This window comes from Myotis nattereri, assembly GCF_964212035.1.
Source record: "Myotis nattereri genome assembly, chromosome: 2".
Lineage (NCBI taxonomy): Eukaryota > Metazoa > Chordata > Mammalia > Chiroptera > Vespertilionidae > Myotis > Myotis nattereri.
This window is the reverse complement of record NC_138076.1, coordinates 36401120-36417282: the sequence shown is the minus strand read 5'-3', so window position 1 is coordinate 36417282 and position 16163 is coordinate 36401120.

The following is a 16163-nucleotide window of genomic DNA, read 5'->3' as shown; positions in this document are numbered from 1 at the left end:
CCAATCAGAAACGATACATGCACCCCTTTTGATTTTTAAAGTAAACTATAACATTGTAAATAAAACTCTATAGTCAATGATATAAAATTAGGAAATATAGCAAGTCCAGAATATTGAGCTAATTATATTTGAAGCTTTAATGTTTTTACAATTATAATAACATCTATACTATTAAATATTGTAAAAAGAAGCACAAAAATAATGTTTGAGTACCTCTATATTAACATAAGATTCTCACAGAATGCCTTTTAAACTTTCTGATTCACTATGGAATATTTGCAATTCATGAAACATAAAAGAAAGATTCTTTTTACACAATAGAAAACTGATAGAATTTTAAAACTTTCAGATATTAGCAGGCAAAATAATAGCAAACAAAAAGGATAATAAAATATTTTGATTTTTTTAGGTATATCAGACCTTTTGTATATTAATTGCTAATATACAACTCAGCTTAAGTTGATATATAATATTTGAAAGTTTAAAGTTTTAAATGAGAATACTTAATATAGGCACTAGAAAACATATATAAAAGCATTAATTCACCCAAAATTAATAAGAGGAATTATGATAACATTTAATATTTATTTAGAGTATTATAATACACAAGATATTTATATTATTTTAGCTACTTAATAGATCTGTGATTTTATAATTAACAAGTATGTGTGAAAAAAAGAGTTTCAAAATGATTGCCTAAGATCTCACATTTGGTAACTGCTAGTAGATAACACAAATATTTTTAATTCAGTGCACATCACCATTAAATTGATTAGAATGCACTTATTAGGAACAGAGACTAATGCCTATATAAATTATATGACTTTTAAAAAACTTCTTGTAAGTTTCCTTGTTTTGAAGTCTATTTTGTCTGATATTAATACAGCTACTCCAGCTTTCTTTGTATTATATTTATATAGTACACCTTTTACTATCCTTTAATTTTTAACCTACCCATATCATTTTACTTAAAGTAAGTTTCATGTAAACAGCAAATAGTTGGATCTTATTTATTTAATTAGAAAATCTCTGTCTTTTAATGAGTGTGCTCAGACTATTTAATATACTACCAGAGGCCCAGTGCACAAATTTGTGCACCAGTGGGTTACTTGGCCTGACCTGCAGGATCAGACTGAAACCGGCTCTCTGACATCCCCTGAGGGGTCCTGGATTGCAAATGCAGGCCAGGCCGAGGGACCCCATCTGTGCACAATCAGGGCCAGGGAGTGACATGGGAGGTTGGCCAGCCAGGCAGAGACTGCAGGAGGGCTCCAGGGCATGTCAGGCCAATTGCACTCAGTCCTGATCAGCCAGACCCCAGCAGCAAGCTAACCTACCAGTCAGAGAGTCTGCCCCCTGCTGGTCAGTGCACATCATAGTGACTGGTCAACTGCTCTACTGTCTGCCCCCTGGTGGTCAGTGAATATCATAGAGAGCAGTTGAGTGGCCTTAGCATATCATTAGCATATTTTTATTTTAGTTTCTTTTTTAAAAATCTTTATTGTTCAGATTATTACAGCTGTTACTCTCCCCCCCCCCCCCCCATAGCTCTCCTCCACCCAGTTTCCTCCTCATCCCAGGCCCTCGTCCCCCCCACTGTCCTCATCCATAGGTATAAGCTCTTTGTCCAATCTCTTCCCACACCCACCAGACCCCCTTCCCCCTGATAATTGTCAGTCTTCTCCCTTTCCATGTCTCTGATTCTATTACATTCACCAGTTTGTTCTGTTCATCAAAATTTTTATTCATTTGATTTTTAGATTCACTTGTTGATATGTTGTTCAGAATTTTTTATCTTTACCTTTTTCTTCTACTTCCTCTTCTTAAAGAATACCCTTCAGTATTTGATATAATACGGGTTTGGTGGTGATGAACTCCTTTAGCTTTTTCTTGTCTGTGAAGCTCTTTATCTGACTGACCTTCAATTCTAAATGACAGCTTTGCGGGATAGAGTAATCTTGGTTGTAGGTTCTATGCTATTCATCACTTTGAATATTTCTTGCTTTTCCCTTCTGGCATACATAGTTTCTATTTAGAAATCAGCTGACAGTCATATGGGCACTCCCTTGTAGGCAACTAACTGTTTTTCTCTTGCTGCTTTTAAGATTCTCTCTTTGTCTTTTGCCCTTAGCTTTTTAATTATTATGTGTCTTGGTGTGGTCCTCTTTGAATTCCTCTTGTTTGGGGTTCTCTGCGCTTCCTGGACTTGTAAGTCTATTTCTTTCACCAGGTAGGGGAAGTTTTCTGTCATTATTTCTTCAAACAGGTTTTTAATATCTTGCTCTCTCTCTTCTTCTAGCACCCCCATAAGTCGGATGTTGGTACACTTGAAGTTGTCCCAGAGCTCCTTACACTATCTACATATTTTTGGATTCTTTTTTTCTTTTTGCTCTTCAGGTTGGGTGCTTTTTGCTTCCTTGTACTTAAAATCTTTGACTTGATTCTTGGAATCCTCTAGTCTACTGTTGAATCTCTGTATATTATTCTCTATTTCAGTCAGTGTATGCTTAATTTCTGACTGGTCCTTTTCCATTTTTTTGGCATTCTCACTAAGATCCTTGCAGGTCTCATTAAAAGTCCTCGGAGGATTCTAGAAGATTCTTGAGTAACCTTATAACTGTGGTTTTGAACTCTATATCCAGTAGTTTGCTTTCCTCCATTTCTTTCATTTGTGACCTGTTTCTTTGTCTCCACATTTTGGCTGCTTCCCTGTGTTGATAGAGTGGCTTTGTGTGTTGGGTGTCCAATAGGGCCCAGTGGCTCAGCCTCCCTAATTACCTGAGGTGGACACTCTTGGTGCACTCCTTTTTGAACTGTGTGCACAGTCTTGTTGTAGTTAAGCCTTGATTGCTATTGGTTTCACTGGAAGGAATTGACCAACAGGCCAATTGGCTGTGAGGACCAACTGTGTCTACACTGGAAGATCTGCTCTGTTGGAGACACCCTAATGGGGCAGGACTTGCTTCATTGGGGCTTTGGTGTTCACTGAGTCTGCCCCTTGAGTGTGTCACTTATGGATGTGAAGAGTTGTAATCTTTTATGGTCTTGCACTGACCACTGGGTACACTGGCTTTTGGATCTCCAAGGAGGTGCAAAGTCAGCCACTGCCTGGGGCCACCAAGAAGGAGCTACAGAGAGATTTGCAGATTCCTCCTCTTTGTATTGGATTTGGAAGTGCCAAGATAAGGCCCAGTTGTGAAGCAAGGCAGGCTGCTAATGCTGCTGCTTGTCTGATAGGTTTTAGGCTGAGAAAGGACAGGCCATTCATATGCAAAAGCCACTGTGCACAGTTTGGGTGGGGTTGTAAATTGGGTGGGGCGGTTCTCAGGGAATCTCCTGGGTGGAGCAAATAGCAAAGGCTGCCAGTCAGCCTTGCACTGGAGAGGTCCCATGCAGGAACAATGACCGCTGTGAGCACCTTCCTACTGAAAGAAAGCCACCCTTGCCTATCAGGCCTGAAGCCAGACAGTCCAGTTTCTCCCTGTATGTGTCTGGGTCACCAGAGTTAGTCTCACCCAGAACTGGATTTCAGAGCAATCGGGAGCTTGTATCTCCATCCCGATTAAAAAAAGCAGCACACCTGGTTGCCAGCCCATTCCACGCGCGCCTCCAGACCTCCTACCAGTCTCAATGTGCTTTCTTCTTTACCTCTAGTTGTAGAACTTCCACTCAGTCAGCTTTCCTGAGTTCGGGATGATAGTTTTGCTGTCTTTTAGTTGTAATTGTGATGTGGTTGTGAGAGGCAGCAAGTACAGGTGTTTACCTATGCTGCCATCTTGGTTCCCCCTATCATTAGCATATTATGCTTTGATTGTTTGAACAGACAACCAGATGACTGGACCCTTAGCATTCTAGGCTTTTTATTATATAGGATAATTATTGATATATAGGGTGTCTCACAAAAATTTATACACACATTTTGAATAATTATAAAGGTGATGTTTATTAAAATATATTTATTTTCAAAATTGAGCTATCAGCTGTTAAACGGAGTATACATTTTTTGGGAACACCTTGTATTTGGATTTAGGTCTACCCTTTTACTACTTATTTTTCATTTGTGCTCTCTTCTATTATTTTAAAAATTATTTTTGTATTTATTTAGTTATTTTAATTAAATTTATTGGGGTGACATTGGTTAATAAGATCATATAGGTTTCAAGTGTACATTTTTGTGATACATAATATGTACATTGCACTGTGTGCTCACCATTCAAAGTAAAATCATTTTCTGTCATCATATACTTGGCTCCCTATATGACATTTTTGAGTCTGTCATCTATTACTCAAAAGAGCCAAGTATTATACACCAGTCTTCTAGGTTCTGTTTCAGTATGCTCTATGTATTAACCCAAGTCATGATGTAAAAGTAATATTATTAAAATGTTAACCTTTATCAAATCAATCAGGTATCTGGGTACCTTAGTGATATCTAAACAGAATTTTAGAATAAAAAATGGGATTTTATTGTTTTTCCATTTGTTTCATTTGTTCCTCAAGTGCTTAATATACTTGTTAATATAAATCTGTTGATAAGTTCTTGGTATCTATATCATAAGAAGTTCATTGTAATAAGGAAAGCTCACATTAATTACCTTATGAGTAAAATCACCTTAAAACTTATAAATATTTATATTTATACTAGAGGCCTAGTGCACTAAATTTGTGCACTCAGTGGGGTCCCTGAGCCTGGCCTGTGCACTCTTGCAGGCTGGAAGTCCTCAGGGAATGTCTTACTGCTGCAAAGGTGGGAGAGGTACCCACCACTGCCACTATGCTCACCAGCCACGAACCCGGCTTCTGGTTGAGGGGTGCTCCCCCTGTGGTCAGTGGGCATCACAGCGACTGGTCAGTCTGCTATTTGTTTGATTTGCATATTACCCTTTTATTATATAGGAATAATAATGTATGATGAAAATGGTAGGTGGTTTATGCCTAGTATACTAAGAAATTGCTCATGGAGGAGATTAAAAACTAGCAGGATTCTGTAAGGTGGGGAAAGCAAGACACACAGAGTAAAATGAAAAAGCACAGTGTGATCAGAGGTTGGTGAAAGCAAAGGTTTTAGTTTTACTAAGGCAAACAATATTTTTATATGGGATTAGTAGGACACAGTTTTCATAAATCCTTATTTAAAAAAAAACACACACACACTTGTCTTTCCTTAGATCTTATCATTACTAATATTGAATACCTGACTTTTTTTCTTTTGTAAAATTATATTTATTGGGGTGACATTGGTTAATAAGGTCATATACATTTCAGGAATAGATTTCTATGATACTGTGTGGCCACCCCCCAAAGTCACATCATCTTCCATCAACATATATCAGGCCACCTTCACTCTTCCCTCCCCCACCTCTCACACACACTCTCTTCCCTCTGGCAACCACCACACTGCTGCTTGTGTCCATGAATTTCCATTTATATCCCACAGATGAGTGAAATCATATGGTTCTTCGCTTTTTCTGACTGATTTATTTCACTTAGCATAATATTCTCTTAAGTACTCCACTCTCTGAGAACTTACTTGCAATTGCATGATGACTCTTCATGTATTTCAAACATCATAAGATCTACAATTTTTTTTGGTGCTCCTCACTTCCCTCATGCCCTAACTTTCCTCTGCTACACAACTTTAATTCAGTCATTACAATATTTCAGTTGTATTAACTTTTACCCTATTCTCATTTTGTCAAACTATCTTGGTAGTAACAATCCTGGTTAAACAAAGTTTCCATTGCTCCATACTCTAGTCTATGTTTTTCCAGCTAACATAATGTGGCTAGAACAGGTCCTAGGTCTTGTCACCAAGTCATTTTTTAAGAGAAGTTTTGTAGTTGAACCTCAGATTGCTTCAGCAGTTAAATTTTTCAGCACCCTTTAGGAACCTAATATTTTGCAGGATTTTAAAAGTGGTATTATGTATATGAACATATCATAACTATTATGGCAATTATGGGATACGACAGCCAGTAAGTAGTTAGAAAGTTGTTTTCTATTCAGTAATGATAGCCTAATGTTTATCATGTTAATTATAAAATTTTCAATGTCAAAAGCAATAAAAATCAGGACAAATATTAGACACTGGAGAGCATGCATATTTAACAAATAAATTATTCACATCATATATTAGAGTATATTTGCTAATATGTTTAGGTGTTTTTTGTTATGTGTTTTTTTTTTTCCTGTTTATTTTTTTGAACACTCTATCAACTTGCTTTCATTAGGTATTTTCCCAAATGACAATCAGCCTGATATTTCTCAGAAATGAAGGAAAAATCAAAGCTGTTTTTTCATTCATTTTAAAAAGACAGTTTTTCATGACAACTGTTTTTATATTTCAATGAATTTTTATTATGATACTAATAAAATCACATTATAAAAATGTTTCCAATAATTCTAAGCATGGGAACTACTTTTGGAATTTCTTTCTGCTATAGATCACATGGGTACAGTAGGTATATCAGAAGCTCCCAATGCATATGGGCTTTTAGTAAAGATGAACAAGTGAGTTGAAAAGTTAGGGTAAGGCCTACAGCATTTAGTGACATAAAGGGTGGAAATACTATTTCATTAACTTTTGGAAATATTCACTTTTTTTATAAGTTGATACCATGCCAGTTATACCAGTTATACATTTTTTAAATATCCATATAATATTTTTATGAATAAATATTTTAAGGCAATAATTTATTCATAAAAGTATTTTATAGCTGTGGATTTTAAGTAATGTTAGTTCAATACCCATGTACTCAATTTATATATGTAATATATAAATTTATTATATATATTTATGTTTTTTCTGATGATATTTTTACTAGGTATAATTTTTTTAAATGAGAAGACAATATGAATTTTTGTGGAAATATCTTAAGCAGTATTTAACATTTCATAGTTCACTACACTTGAAATACACAGCAAAACTATGAAATATATATACAGTGAAGCTTAGAGTCAGATTCTATGTTACTTCATCAGTACTCAGTTGCAAAGTGTAAAAGTTTAGATTGTAATAAGATATACTATATAGCAGAGCCACACAAAACATATTAAATGTAAGAAAAATCTTCAGCAAAATTTTTTGATATTGGTTTTCATAATCATAAATATTATTTTGTTAACCTTATAATCATTTGAACTCTAAAAGCCTCAAAAGCTCATTGTAGTGATTTTTTCTTTATATCTTACTAGAGGCCTGATGCACAAAATTCATACATGGGTAGGGTCCCTAGGCCTGGCTGGTAATCAGGGGCTGCCGGAGCCTTCCTTCCCCTGGATCCAGCTACTGGCTGGGGCCTTCCTTCCCCTGGATGCTGGCAGCCAGCCCCACACCCCACTCACACCTGCCTTGGCCTGGCACTGCCCGCATCCGCCGCCACCCGCCTCCGGTTCCCGGTTCCCTATAGGGTGATTGGCACCTGCTGGCCAGGGGGAGGGACTGGGAGGTTGGCTGGAAGTTCCCCATCAGGTGATTGGGGTGGTCAGTGCGTGTCATAGTGACCAGTCATTCTGGTCATTCAGCTGTTTGGTTGCTAGGTATATATATATATATGTTGGAAAATGTATTCTATTATTTTAAAATAACAATACAAATGTTATAAAAACTGGAGAATGGCATCTCTACCTGCTCATCTAAGCTAGCATTGAATGGTTCTTCTTTTGAGCAACAAAAAAACCCACAGAAATAAAGGACACAATGATTTTATAAAAATAATTGAAAAAGTCATATTTTAATTTTAAAGGAAGAATTATGCCACTATTGGCCATGGACATCAATATTTGGGTTGAGCTTCAGAGGCGTCATGGTAGGGATCTTAAAATAACATCCTTTTTCAAAGCCTGAAATCTGCATGAATTTATGCATTTAGAAAAATTCTGCCGATCAGCGTAAGGAAGTTGTCAAGACAGTTACATTCTGCCCAGGAAACTGTGTTCAATGTTATGACATTCTTTCTATAACCTCATATAGAGATTTCTTATTAAGAAATGGGTACATGAATCCAAATTTAATCAAATTAGAAAATATGAATGCCAAGGATAAAGACTAATTCTCTCTATCACTACAGAGCAAGTAAAAGGAGAAAGTAGGATTATGTACAGAGGTAGGGTACTATTTATGTATATAAAGTTTTACACATAAGAAGGTATTTAAACAAAGATGATGGGAATAATAATAATCAGGGATAGATAACTTGCTTTACAATTGACAATAAAAATATTTTAGTGGCTTGATCTCAATTGCATTTATATAACTCCATCTCAAGTAATTGATGGAGGTAAATATTTAGGAACTTATTTACTGCACTCTGTAAGCAATGCTAGTGAGAGCTCACAAAAGCACAGAATTAAACTAGCTGTTTAATCCTTTTGCTGATGAAAATATTATGCTTTGGATTGAAATTCCAAATTGTTGCAAAATCCAAGTTTTCAAGTGAATATGTGACTAGTGAATTTCAGTAGTTTCACATAGATCTCAGCATGAAGGAAAGGACAAGAAGCTGGTTCCTGCTATTTGATTATCTGTACATTTATCATCTGTCTTGTCTGCGTTTTATACAGAGCACCCTACAGAGGACTGTGTAACTAAAAGGTTTTCCATTATACGTAATTTGAAAGCGCACAAATGATATGCAATCACATACAGTGTGAGAAAAATTATGACCATCACCATCTTATCTCCAGAGAGATTCACAGTTAGCCTCAATTTACTCCCAGAAAGCCCATTTTATGAGGGTCACCGGTGGAGAAAGGGCAAGCTTCCTGAAACTCCAGTTGGAATATGTCCACCGGCTGGTGACTGTGCACATTTGATGCCCACACATTGTAGATTTAACTGGGCAGAGAGGGAAGGTTCCGGGAACACAGTGACTGTGATCATCTTCCCATTTGTTTCTCTTGCTTTATCTTACATTTCTAGACATTTCTGAATTTCTAGATATTTTTTTTTCTGGCTACCATTTGCATGGAATTATGAATGGGTATAAGATGAACCATTCACAGGTAGCCTTCGGGTTTAGGAAAAAAAATGGATATAAGAAGGAAAGGTGCACTCGAGTTGTTCTAAGAAAAACATGGGTGGTGGGTTTAATGTAAAGAGAGAGCCTATTCTATGACCTAGATATTGAGAAACATTGTTTTTCTTTTTGCTCCACATGGTATCTAGGCCAGCATCACTTGGAAAAATGTTTTTTCGTCCTGCAAATTTTCCTGGTGTTTTTATTTATTTAATTTTTAAATTATTTTAAGTGCAGTTATTGGGGTGACATTGGTTCTCAAAACTATAGGGATTTCTAGTATACAACTCAATGCACTTCAAAGGGATTAGCCAAAAAACATAAATATGTAACACATAGACACGGGCAAGAGTGTGATGACAGCCAGAGGGAAAGGGCGATGGGAGCTAGATGGAGGTGGGCAAGGGGGGTAAAATGGGGACCGAAGAGACTTTGCTTTGGGTGATGGGCACAGGATGCAGTGTGCAGATGATGTTACAGTGAGTCATCCTGCAACCTTATTGCCCATGCTGGTGTTGCTGGCAGGGATCTTTTCAATATTGGGCTGGGACTGAGGCCGCCATGGGTGGGAAGGTCAGTCTAAAGGTGGGTGGAAAGGAGCTCTTTCTGAGGTCTAAGGGTGTGGCTCTGGTCTCTGAGGCTTTGTCTTCCTGTTTTGCCACCTCATCTCACTCCTCATTTCCTCATGGTGCCTCGGTAGTAATGAAAATAAACTTTACAGGTCGTAGCACACTTATCAGATGGATCATTTGCTTTCTAACTAAATTTCTTCTTGAGGCTTTAGAGACTTGTTATCTTCTATTCAGAAATTATTATTAGACATATTCAAGAATTTTTATATATTCAGTATCTATTGTGTGCCCATCTCTGCTCAAGTTACTGGAAAACAATAGTGAACATGTCAGAGAAAATTTTGCTCTGATGGAACTAAAATTCTAGTTGGTGGCAATTAATAAGTAAAATGTATCATTTCAGGCAGTGATTAATGGTAGGGGGAAAAATACTCATATCAGCATGGCGATCAATTTGCCTAAGTCTAACAAAATTTCCTGGTATGTTTAAAATATGTTTTGGTGTTATGTAATAGTCAGTTTAAACTTTTGGTTACAAAATGCATATTATAACTACCAATGCTCCAATAAAATCAACCAAAGGACTTGTATGCATGCATATAAGTATAACCAGTGAACACAAACACTAGGGGGGTGAGGGCATGTGCTGAGAGGTGGAGGTAGGTGGGGAGAGGTCAATGGGGGTGGGGAAAGAAGACATATGTAATACTTTAAACAATAAAGAGTTTAAATAAAATAAAATATAAAATAAAATAAAAATAAATAAAACAAAATAAATGAGGCTACACAATGGTGATAACCTCCTGACTAGGGAGGAGTGTCAGCCTTGGGCTGACCCTAAAATCCAGACATCACAGACCCATAGTAACAGAAGTAGTTTCGATTGCATTTTGTAAGAAACAATTGCTAAATCAGTTATGAGGAGGTGTATTATTTACTATGTGTGTGAAAAAAAATACTAGAAAGTTAGTGACTTAAAACACCACCCATTGGTCATATTATAGTTTTGTGGGTCAGGAATCTATCTGGAAATGGCTTTGCTGGGTACTTCCTCTGCTAAGGATCTCCCAAGGCTGCGTACCATGGTCTCATCTGGCACTCAGGGTCCTCTTTCAAACTCCAAGGCTATTGCCAGAATTCAGTTCCTTGCAGCAGGTTTAGGGCTGAGGCTCTTAGCTCCTAGAGCAGGGGTGGGCAAACTTTCTGACTCGAGGGCAACAATGGGTTCTTAAACTGGACCAGAGGGTCGGAACAAAAGCATAGATGGAGTGTTTGTGTGAACTAATATATATTCAAAGTAAATATCCTATCTAATAAAAGAGAAACATGGTAATTGGCGTACGACCGCTACCCTTCCCATTGGCTAACCAACGAGATATGCAAACTGACTGCCAGCCAAGATGGCGGCCAGCAGCCAGGCAGCTTGAAACTAACATGAGGCTTGCTTGCTTCAGTGACGGAGGATTCCAACGTTCCCCGCCTGCTTGCCGGGCTCTGAGCCTACAGTTTGAAACATTGTAATGAATATAGAAGCTAAACAAAACCCCAGAAACCTGCTTTTGCGAGCCCGGGATCTCAGAGCTGGAGTTGATACAGTTTCAATTATAGAACCTAAACAAACCAGATACCTGCTTTCAGGAGCGGAGGCCTAAGAGCTGGAGCCTCAGAGCTAAAGCTGGCACAGAATAAAAATAAATAAATAAAAAAAGGAGCGGTTGGGAGCTTCCATCACCCACCAGCCTGAAAACAGCCCTCAGCCCCTCACCCACACTGGCCAGGCACCCCAGTGGGGACCCCCCCCTGAATGGTGTGTGACCAGCTGCAAACAGCCATCATCCCCTCACCCAGGCTGGCCAGGAACCCCAGTGGGGACCTCCACCCTGATCCAGGACACCCTTCAGGGCAAACCAGCCAGCCCCCACATGTGGACCAGGCCTCTATCCTATATAGTAAAAGGGTAATATGCCTCCCAGCACCAGGATCAGTGGAGCCACGAGGCCTCTCGGCACCGGGATCAGTGTGACAGGGGGCAGCGCCCAAACCTCCTGATCGCCCTGTGGCTCTGTGTGTGACAGGGGGTGGGGCCACAACCTCCCTATCGACCCTGCTCTGTTCGTGACAGGGGAAGGCGCCCCAACCTCCTGATCAGCCCTGCTCTGTGCCTGATACAGGGGAGCTCCCCAACCCCCTGATCACCCTGCGGCTCTGTGTGTGACAGGGTGCGGGGCCCCAACCCCCCCCCCCCAACGGGCCCTGCTCTGTGTGTGACAGGGTAGAGCCATAACCTCCCCATCAGCCCTGCACTGAGTGTGACAGTGGCGGCGCCCTACCCCCTGATTGGCCCTGCTCTGTGTGTGACAGGGGGCGGTGCCCCAACTCCCCTATCGCCCCTACTCTGTGAGTGACGGGGGAGCTCCTCAACCCCCTGATCGGCCGTGCTCTGTGCGTGACAGGGGGGAGCTCCCCAACCCCCTGATGGGCCCTGTTCTGTGCGTGACGGTACGGAGCCCCAACCCCCCTGATCGGCCCTGTTCTGTGCGTGACAGGGGGTGGCGCCACAACCTCCCTATCGACCCTGCCTTGAATGTGACGGGGGGCAGTGCCCCAACCCCCCAATCGGCCCTACCCTGAGCATGACTGAGGGTGGCATTGCAACCTCCCAATCTGCCCTGCTCTGTGCATGACAGGGGGCGGCGCCCCAACTCCCCAATTGGCCCTGCTCTGAGCCCGACCAGGGGCTGCACCTAGGGATTGGGCCTGCCCTCTGCCACCCGGGAGCAGGCCTAAGCCAGCAGGTCATTATCTCCTGAGGGGTCCCAGACAGCGAGAGGGCACAGGCTGGGCTGAGGGACCCACCTTTCCCCCTTGAGTGCACAAATTTTTGTGCACTGAGCCTCTAGTCATTACATAAAAGGGTCTTTTTTTGCAATAGTTTTATTCATTTCAAATGGGCCAGATCCGGCCTGCGGGCTGTAGTTTGCCCACAGCTGTCCTAGAGGCTGCCTACCCACAGTTCCATCCCATATGAGCCTCCCCATAGGCAGTTACATCATGGCAGCTTGCTCTCTGAGGTCAACAAGGGAGTCTCTTATTCCAGTTAGAAGTGTGGAGTCATATAATCACAGAAGGGACCACTCTTTACCATTTCTATATATAACACACTAACCAATGGGTGAAGTTCATCACCTTTTCCATGTTCTACTAAAAGAAAATAATAGGGTTCTCCCATACTCCAGAGGAGGAAATTTAACAAATGCCCAGATACCAAGGGCCATAAATTAATGAAGACCACCCTAAGGTTGTCAGCCATGGGGTATCTGGGAAGAATAGAGGAAAACAATGCTTTTTTTCTTTTATAGTTATAACTCACCTCAAGCCACACAGTTAGATGCTAAAATACCACAATTCTTCAGTCAGGATCAAGTTGTTCTTGTTCATACGTTAAAAAGTTGAAGATGTCTAGCTCAGCTTGAGTGTCTGTTTCTTTTCCTTCCCCAGACTCCATTAAAAATATGAAACGAGGAATTGTTGAGCCAAGAGGCCGTTGGGTACAAAAGGTGTTTCAACAAATATCTGGAAGAGAACTGAGAATGAGAGCTATTAATGGCTGGCACAGGTCACGAAGGGGAGGCTCAGACCGTAAAGAAGAGGGTGGATATGGACAGCAGGACTCCAAAGCATTTCCAGGCTGCGAGGGCACATGTCAGAGACTTCAGCAGGACTGTTGTCAACCAGAAACTGCATATGCAGAGGTGTCAGCTCACCCCACTCTTATCTCTGTTGCCCCCACTAACCCAAGCAGAGTGCACCCCGGGTTAATCTGAGCATGCTGGTTATTTTTACAATTCATTATAATTTCTTAAATTTAAACTACATAAAAATGCAATATTAAACCAAAATGCAGAGACTCCATCAGCCTCCAGCAATACATCTGTGGGGTCTTAATTTAAAGACATTGAGCTGTAATCTGCTTCTCTAAGACACTACATTTCAATTGTTCATTATGCTAGCAGTTATTTACGAAGTGAGGAATATCTTTCTTTGCTAAACTTTTCCTTAGTGACCTTTTTTGAACAACACACTTCATCCCTCTTCATTATGAAAATTTACTAAGTGGAGAAATAATAAATATGGAAACAAATTAGTTTGTCATAAATCTTTTCTTAAAAACAAATCAACATGGTTTGTATTAACTTTGGGGTTATTTTATTAATTTTAATATCTTTTAGTTCATAGTGCAAATGCCATCGCTTTATTTTTCATGTAGTTATTATAAATATGTTTGTGTAACTAAATGTTATTGTTTACAGTTATTATTAGTTCATGTTTTTATGACAGTAACTTATTTAAGCCCTTGCCTATTGTTGCACACTTCAATTTGTTTCCATTTTTACCTCTTCTAGATTAAACCATTGCAAGAATCCTTACACAATGTGTTTGACTCTGTGTGGAATCTTAACATAGGTCCTAGACCTAGAGCGCAAATTGCTGCTTCAGGTTCTTATCCATTGTTCTTAAGGTACCAGTATATTAAATAATTTATTTGTCCCCACGAAAATGCAATATTTCCCTTCTCAGTTCAGCTCTACCAGCATGGAGTATTACAATTTTAAAAATGGAATATCATTCAGAAATGTGAACAATACTGTATATTGCAATAATTGGTATTTTTATAAATTACCAATGAGGTTAAACTTTAGAAACTTGAGTTTCACATGCCTGTAAAACATCAGGAAGAGCTATCCCAGGCCACTGGGCTTCAACCTCTCCTTCCATACCTTTACCTGTAGGGACTACATATCCTGGTGCACTGAGTCACTCCAGTCATCTGGGATTCTCCTACATTTTGTGTGTGTGTGTATGCTTGTGTGTGTATGCGTGCGTGTGCCCATGCGTGTGTGCGCCCATGTGTGGTTACCACTGAGAAAGGGAAGAACAATTTGTACACATGCACCAGTCCCATGATTTTCTCTGGTTTCAGTAGCAGATGAGAATGGGCTCCTAAATGTATATTTCAATCCAATTCTATTTGATTTTATAGTGATTGGCATTTCTTTCTGGATTCTAGCCCACTGCTAGTTTCTTGTGAATTTTCATCATTTCTTCGTTTTTATAAAGATTGGAATTGGGGGTAGAGACAGCATCTGTACTCTGGTCAGACAACACAAAAAAAAGCATTTTATTTTCTAGTTTATAGGAGGCCTATACTAATTATTCTATTTATATTTGCAGCTCCCCCTCCCACTCACACATGCTCTATATTTTCTTAGCAATTATCACCTTCTAAAAGACCACATAAAGTATATATTTATTATTGTGTTTATCAGTTACTATTGTGTAAATAATGCTAGAATATAAAGTCTACCAGGTCAGAAATTATTTCTGTTTTGGGCAGCTGACTAATCTACACTAATAAAAGAGCAAGATTCAAACTGACCATACCTTCATGATGCCCACCAACCAAACAGGAGTGAGTATGCAAATTAACCCAACAATGATGGTAGGTTAGTTTGCATACACAGGCACTGAGCGGCCAGGGGTGGGGTGGGACGCTTACATCATTGCCATGGCAACGACCCAGGTGTTCAACACTGCCCCACCAGATCCAGGCCTCTGGGAAATGTGGTAAAGCAGAAAGGCGGCTATGGGCCAGAAGGAAGTCAGAAAGGTGGCTCCTGCTGAAGCAAAGGTGGGGCCGGCAGCCAGGGGAAGGAAGGCCCATTCTTGCATGAATCTTTGTGCATAGGGCCTCTAGTCTAATCTAATAAAAGAGAAGCATGGTAATTGGCGTACGACCGCTACCCTTCCCATTGGCTAATCAGGGAGATATGCAAATTAACTGTCAGCCAAGATGGCAGCTGGCAGCCAGGCAGCTTGAAGCTAACATGAGGCTTGCTTGCTTCAGTGACGGAGGAAACCAACATTCCCCGCCTGCCTTGCAGGTCTCTGAGCCTGCAGTTTGAAACATTTTAACAAATATAGAAGCTAAAAAAAAAAACCCCAGAAACCAGCTTTCAGCGAGCTGGGATCTCAGAGCTGGAGTCAGAGCTGGAGTTATACATTGTTTTGATTACCTACTTTCAGCAGCTGAGGCCTAAGAGCTGGAGCCTCAGAGCTAAAGCTGGCCCAGAATTAAAAAAAATAAAAAATAAAAAAAGGAGCAGTTGGGAGCTTCCGTCACCCACCAGCCTGAAAACAGCCCTCAGCCCCTCACCCAGACTGGCCAGGCACCCCAGTGGGGACCCCCACCCTGATCTAGGACACCCTTCAGGGCAAACCAGCCAGCCCCACCCATGCACCAGGCCTCTATCCTATACAGTAAAAGGGTAATATTCATCCCAGCACCGGGATCAGCAGAGCTGAGAGGCCTCCCAGCACCGGGATCAGTGTGACAGGGGGCAGCGGCCAAACTCCCTGATCCCCCTGCGGCTCTGTGTGTGACAGGGGGTGGGGCCACAACCTCCCTATCCACCCTGCTCTGTTCGTGACAGGGGAAGGCGCCCCAACCCCCTGATCAGCCCTGCTCTGTGCCTGATACGGGGGAGCTCCCCAACCTCTGATCACCCTGCGGCTC